This window comes from Poecilia formosa, unplaced genomic scaffold (assembly GCF_000485575.1).
Source record: "Poecilia formosa unplaced genomic scaffold, Poecilia_formosa-5.1.2 Scaffold72, whole genome shotgun sequence".
In the NCBI taxonomy this organism is placed as follows: domain Eukaryota; kingdom Metazoa; phylum Chordata; class Actinopteri; order Cyprinodontiformes; family Poeciliidae; genus Poecilia; species Poecilia formosa.
In genome coordinates, this window is record NW_006800011.1 from 235,994 (window position 1) to 243,062 (window position 7,069).

The 7,069-nt window shown below is 36.6% G+C and overlaps 1 long non-coding RNA gene across 1 annotated transcript; it reads left to right on the forward strand.

Moving 5' to 3' along the window:
- The first annotated feature begins 755 nt into the window (after nucleotides 1-755).
- On the forward strand, nucleotides 756-6,801 carry LOC107836653 (uncharacterized). The gene is made up of 3 exons (XR_001662597.1): nucleotides 756-769; nucleotides 3,743-3,746; nucleotides 6,694-6,801. It is a non-coding gene; the product is annotated as an uncharacterized LOC107836653 (long non-coding RNA).
- Nucleotides 6,802-7,069: the final 268 nt, after the last annotated feature.

Consider the following 7,069-nt stretch of genomic DNA (forward strand, 5'->3'; position numbering starts at 1 on the left):
CAAAGGTAAAATACACTTGAAACTACTGACTGGAACTAAAGTAAAGGCACAGAAATTTCCTCCCCAGGAGAAACTTTTAAGATTTATAAAAAGGAGAAAAATTAAAGCTTAAAATTAAGCCAAATGTGAATACACTGCAAAAACACAAAATCTTACCAAAGTATTTTTGGTAGTTTCTAGTGCAAACTGCACTTAAAATAAGACAAAACTAACTCAGAAGTAACTTTTTGGCACATGTCAATAAATCCTTAATATTGATGAAAAACTATTGATGCTCACTCCCTTTTTTTTTTTTTTTTGCTGAAAATCCTATTTCTTTTGCGTGGTTATCCATTCTCCTTATTAAACCGAACCACAATCAGACTTCTGTGTAAACGTCTTAAGACCCCAAAGAGACAAGCATGCACAGACGTCCTTCATAAGTTTATAGTTATATGTCCTGATTTTTCAAATTGGGTTTTTCCAGTGCAGAATTACGACATAAACGTAAGATAAAATGCAACATGACAGCATTTGAAAACAATCAGATATGTATTCAAATTAGTTCCTCATACTGAAGTGACTCAAATCAGATTTTTTGGGTGTGAAAAGATCGGAGTTGTGACATTCAGACTGCTGTGAAAAAGTCAGGTATGGGTCACATTTGGGCATAACAAATGGATTTGGGTTGCATTTCCCTGTGGAACAATATGTTTTGACAGTATGTTTTCTTAAAGCTGCAGTATCTGACTTTTATAAAATATACGTTTTTTACATATTTGTTGAAGCTGTCACAAAGTTGTAACAGATAATCTGTGAAAAGATTAAGCTCTTCTCTCTCAGTGTTAACTAGAAATGCCAGTTGGAGCCAGGAGGCGGGTCTTAGCGCTGTCAATCACCCTCTATGTGGCGCTGCTCTTTGCTCTCTGCTACAATGCAGCTAGCATAGCATGTTGTCAATCTTTAGAATAGTTAGCATAGCCACTGATGACCTTGAATAAACTGTTCTCCTGTCCAGTGAGTCGTTTCTTTGCCATTAGCACATTGAACAGCGAATGCATGAGGATGATTGACAGCACTAAGACCCGCCTCCTCACTCTAATTGGTTGTATTTTTTTGTAGGGAGCATTCAGACGGAAATAGCAGCTCAGGGAGGAGGTGGACATTAGTCTGTACTGTGATGACATGGTGACAGTTTTAACAAACATGTAAACATATTTTTTTGTAAAAGTTAAATACTGCAGCTTTAATGCACCTCATTACAGGACACAACGTAAAGCTAGAAGCTGAACCGGCCACAAATATTGCTGAATATCAAGATTTTAATTGTCACAATTTCATTTGAGATAACATTTAAAAGCTTTTTCAATCTTAATATACAGTAATTATTCTTAGTGATGCACTTCATGGCCTCCACCAGCAGGAAGTACATTGCAGTGCTAGTATTTGCTGATGTTAAACACAAGGTCAAAGTCAGAAAACATTTAGCTCTTCCAAACTTCCCACTGCAGTAAGGGATATCTGCCAGGTCCAAAAGTTTTACTCCTGAACTTTTCTTGCCCTATTCTTCAAAAAATAAAGGAAAATAGATTTTTATTCCAGGACTTCTCTGTGTTTTCTGCAGAGAAAACACATTTCCTCTCCTAAATAAATGTTGACAACTTTGTTGCGGATCTCAATAACACAGAGGATGAGCATGCTACTTGTAATAATAGAAACACGTAGAAAGTGACATGGAGGTGATGAAGTAAAACGCAGCTAAAATGTCAAACTGTGGTATCAAAACAAAAAGTCTCTTTTTTTGGTTTGTGTTGCTGCTGCTGAACCAACAGATCATTAGCATTAGCTGGAAACACTAAAACACATTTAGCAGAGACCAACTTTTCCAAAAACAGTTTTTTCACCGCAGGCGTTCTGATATGTAGCAGTTGGGAAGCGCAGGTATTTAATGATGGCCTTATTTTACTTGTGCCTATTGCGCACGCTGCTTCATTGTGGCGGCTTACGGTGAAACCTAATTGAAATGAGCCATCATTAATTCCACCTGTGCTCTTCCCACTGTGACGAGTCAAAATGTCTGCTGCTACAAAGGTCTTTGAGTGCTCAAGGAGAAAAGATGGTTTTGCCTCCTTAATTAAATCATCCGGCTCCCATCTGCACCATAAGTTATGTTATAGATAAAATGATGCGTCTGTATCTGTTTTAGATAAAAAGGTCATATTCTGAGCACATTTGTTTTATTTTAGGAATGTAGAAATCCAGTTTTTATTAGGGAAGCTAGTAAGCTGTGACAGTATACTGCCGTCTTATTACATTTATCCAGATTTTACATTTTATTTCGTTCACTCACATGTTGATATAAAACACGTTTATTCACTGATCAGAGTTAAGTGACTAAAAACATTTGTTTACATCACATAAAACGTTTATATATGGTTAATTATTCACTGAACTCTGATCCAGAATCCGCACAGCATTTGTGCAATAAGCACAAAGTGGTAATTAAATATCAGTTTTAAACAGTAGAACTGCTATGAATATTTAAGTTTCGCCACTATGCAGAAGGGATGCAACTCTTTACATAAATGCACATTTGCAGTTTGTGCAACATTTACAGTGGTTTTTTTAAGATGACATTAAATGCAACAGTTTTTCTACCAAACCAAAAATAATGGTCTTACTTTCTCCAACATGTTTGCTCCTTAGTTTTTCATGCTGCTAATTTAAATGTTAAAAACGGGGTTAAACTGGTGTCAGAAGACTTTATTTTAATAAAACGGTGAGAAAGCAGACACTGCTGTGTGTTGGTGTTAAATCCTGCTGCACAGCATGATTCACAACACATTGTCTCACCACGGCTTTCTTTTTTCGGCGCCTGTCAATCTGCATTTTCTCCCAAATATTTCACTCTCCTCCTGGCACATGACGTGACCTTGAAACTGTCACCCTGCAGTTTAAACATATGTAATAACTCAAATTTCTGCATGCGAGGGCGATATTCGATGGGCTGATAAGACTCACTTAATTTCATTTCCCTTCTTTTTTAATCTCAGAACATTTCGTCAATGACATTATCACAATGTTTCACCTCAGAGCGGAGGAGTGGTGGGAAGGCGTTCCATAAAAGACAAAAATGAAATTTTATAAGATGGATGATTTTGGCCTGCAAACCTCTTTAAAGTCACATACCTTAACATAAAAAGAAGGGAAAAAATGACAGTTGTACCCGATTGGTGGCAGATGACTTATTGCTGCAGGCAGCCTATAGACAAAGTGTCCTGCTGTATAATATGTGTGTAAATGATAATGTTAAAGGTTATTGTCATGCTTCGCCGGTGACTCAAAATACATTGCCTCTGTGGAAGCTGGCTGATCATTAACTCAAGGTGTCAGGAGACACACATTTGCTCAGTGGCATTCTCCAAAGCCAAAAAGGTGTGTGGTAATGGATTTCCTCCAGAGAGAGAAACAAAGAAAGATACTGCAGCTGTCTAAGGTGTATCGGTTTTGAATATCTCATGTTTTTGGTTTAACCTTGGGATGGCTGTGCTCTTTATTGTAATGCATTGAACTGTTTCTACCATTTGCAGCTAGTTGGCAGTGTTTTCTTTTAACAAGATCAAATTTGCTTTGAGAGTTATTACTGTGTCTAATGTAATAAAGTAACGTTTCAGTTAAGTAACCAGGGAAGCTAACGAAGCTAAATATGCTAAATGCTATTCAGACAAAAAGCAAAACAATGCTAGCTTGACTTTACAAACAGAATGGTAGAAAAGTCGTGTTTTTTTCCACAAGAAGAAAAAAATGAGTCAAGCAATGAAATAAACAGGCTTGACTCATCCAGGTTAGGCTTCAAGTGAAGCTAACCTGGCTAAATATCTTGCCAGGCTTTAAAACAAAGAGCTGCCAAAACTAAATTTCCACGCTCTAATCACTTCAGATCTTGTCCCACAATTGTTTTATGTATTTGGTTAAGACAGTGGTTGAGGTTTTTTTTTTTTTTTGATGGCTGCATCAGCCACCTGCAAACTCATGATGGAGGTTTTTTTTTTTTTTTTACCACCAAAGCAATTTGCTGAGCACATTTTACCCAGGAATATATTTGATAGCAAACTGTAAATGTGATGCCTATCTTCATTACACAACACAAGATCATTTAAACCTTACATTTATTTTACAAAAACCTTTCCAGAACAAATAAACTTAGTTTTTTTATTAATGTACAGTTGAAACTTGATTACACCAAATAAAAAGACATCTCTACATATCCAAAAATGTTCTTGCTAAGTTTTCTGGTATTTAGCAGATGGAAATAATTTTAGTGATTCTAATTAAGCTAAAACAAGAAAACTTATTTGGATTTAATGTCAGGCAGTGAGAAAAAAAATGTGTGCGTATTTTTAACTCTCCAAATTCTGCTAATAACTTAAATTTAAGTTGAAACCATTAACCAAGTTCAGCTTAGGGTTTGAGCTATTTGCGTGAAGATAAAAACATTTATCACTAAAATAACTACAATTGTCCAAACTGAAAAGAAAAAAATCCATATAATTATTTTAGCATCATTAGAAGCCTTTTAGCACACTATTGATTGTTTCCAGTTATAAACTGTACAAACTGCACAAATACGCAACCCTTCTTGTATTTGTATATCTATGCAAATATTGATTTAATGTCCAATGATCAAAGTCCAAAGAAACAAAATGAACATATTTGTCAAAATCAAAACCATTAAGTGAACATGACACCAGGAACAAGAGACCTGTAATTACACAACGTAATGTAACATTGGGCTTGACCTTACAGGGGTGATGAATGGTGCAAGCCATCTATGGCGTGCAAGCAGGGAGTCATCATTGTTTGCAGGCAACTAAAAAGGTACGAGGTTATTAATCATGCAACGTGGGCCCAGCGCCGATTCTAATTAACGGCAAAAACACATGTACTTGTCTGTTCTGAGGGAGAAGGCATGGGACTCGTCTGAGCCAAAGTGTCACAGCCTTTGCAATATTTATGATCTGACCGCAGCAGCTTTTGATCACAATCTGTTACACTCTGTCCGCAAACTCCTGAACAAAGCTCACAAAAGGTTCCTCCAGTCGTCAGATGAGTAATTATTTATCTTGATATGCAGAATCTGCTCACTGTGATTCAATTCAGAGCAAAAATGTTTTATTTAAAATAGGATTTTTGTAGTACAGCCACTGGTTGATGCAGCCTACAGGCGTCGCCTTCAAACTGAATTTGGAAAAATACAAGCGTTGTAGACAGTTTTGCATTTTCTAGCCCCAAAACCAGCGTCTATTCTTTTATTTTAGAGCATTTTCAAACTTGTACTCGTCAAGTGGCAATCGCTAGAGGCAATTTGTATGATTTTGCTTGGCCCCACTGGAGCTGAAAAGTGCATTATTGAATTATTTTCTCTTCACTTCACCCCTAAAGGACTACAAGCAGAGTGTGTTATTAAATCTTGTACATGTAATTGCTGTTCAGCTAGATAAAGCTTAGAAAATTGTTCTGGCTTGACTTGTTTTTTATTTTTTATATACATTAGTGAGGCCAATGCTGGAATCTCTGTTCTATCCAGTGAGTTTTTTAATGGAGGAATTGTTTGTTTTTGGTGAAATAATATGCAAGACATCAAGATTCATCAACATTTAAACCAATCTTATGAGTCACGAACATCGCTATGCAACATTTTTAGACTGAAAAAACTTCATTTTTTTCCTCAGTAAGTGAAATTACTTTACTTGGTCCATAATTGCATTGCTTTACTATGGAAGCACGAATGGTGAAATTGCCCTAAAAATTCTTTAGATTGCATTTATAATGAACTTTTCTTAACTTAATTGAGATGAATTCTGCTATTTTACTTTTAAAAATTTGACATGGTTGTAGAAACATGATGTAATCAGAAATGTGTCGGAAAAATACAGAATAAGAATTGTCTTGGGTAACTCAATGTTACCCGAGACAATCTTTGAGTTATTTAGTTATCAGCCAAAATGGGCAAGAAAATTCTCCAGTGAATCTTACATCAAGCCTATAAAGTTATTTTTCAGGAAACAATGGATAAATAACAGTTTAAATCCAAGTATTTTGCATCCAGAGGACGACTAAAGGTGGAAAATTGACTGGATCCGAGTGTGAACGCTGCGTCGCACAAAACCGGTGAGTCATGACTTAAATAATACTGGTTTATAGAAATCTGCCTTCAGGATGATGCTTAAAAGTAAACATTAGCATAAAAAGGTGCTTAAATGTAAACACCACAGTTAATGCAGTACATGTTTACATGCTGCCATTGAACTAACATTGGAATTTACACACATAAAATCAAACACAACTACCTTCACTTATTGATCTTTCATCTGACTATCAAAGGTCACCATGACAAAAAAAAAGGATGTTTACAACCAGTTACCTTGGTTCAGAGGAACATGTGCCAGTTGCTTCCCAGTTTCATTCCACCGGACATGAGGTGGACTTTCGGCCTTGGTCCCTAACTTGTCTTTAGGGATCTTTACGGCGCTGACGTCACATCCGCTGATGTTTCCGCTTTTAGTTACCATGATAGCTATAAAGGACAAAGTCGTATTTCAGAAGCAAATAAAGCAATACCAAGAACATTGTTATCGTTCAAATATAATGGGCTTCTAAGTTTTCATGGATTTCCAAACGATCCTGAATTAAGTAAATATTCGTCGGTAGCAGTTAAAGCAAAGTTTGCAGCCTTCATTCACTCCGGATCAGCCTCTTCAGCCTAAAACTACAGGGGGGAGACGGATGGTGAATAAAAAGAGCCGTCCCTGTGTTATTTCCATGGAACTACTTCTGTATTCAGTCTGAAAGAGCCAGTGTATGGGACCGAGTGAGCAGCTGATCCGTAAACACCATGCTCTTCACAAGAAGGTAATAAAACAAAGGTAATAAAACTAAACAACGCGGAGACTTAAAGGAACTCGGCCATATTTTTCTAAAAGCAACAGCTTTGAATCTCAACAGTCAGCTTAATTAGAACCGACAATACAAGTGCTGTCCTACTTTTAAGCTGTGGGGCTTGTTGTGCTTCTTCACGCTTCGGGAGCAA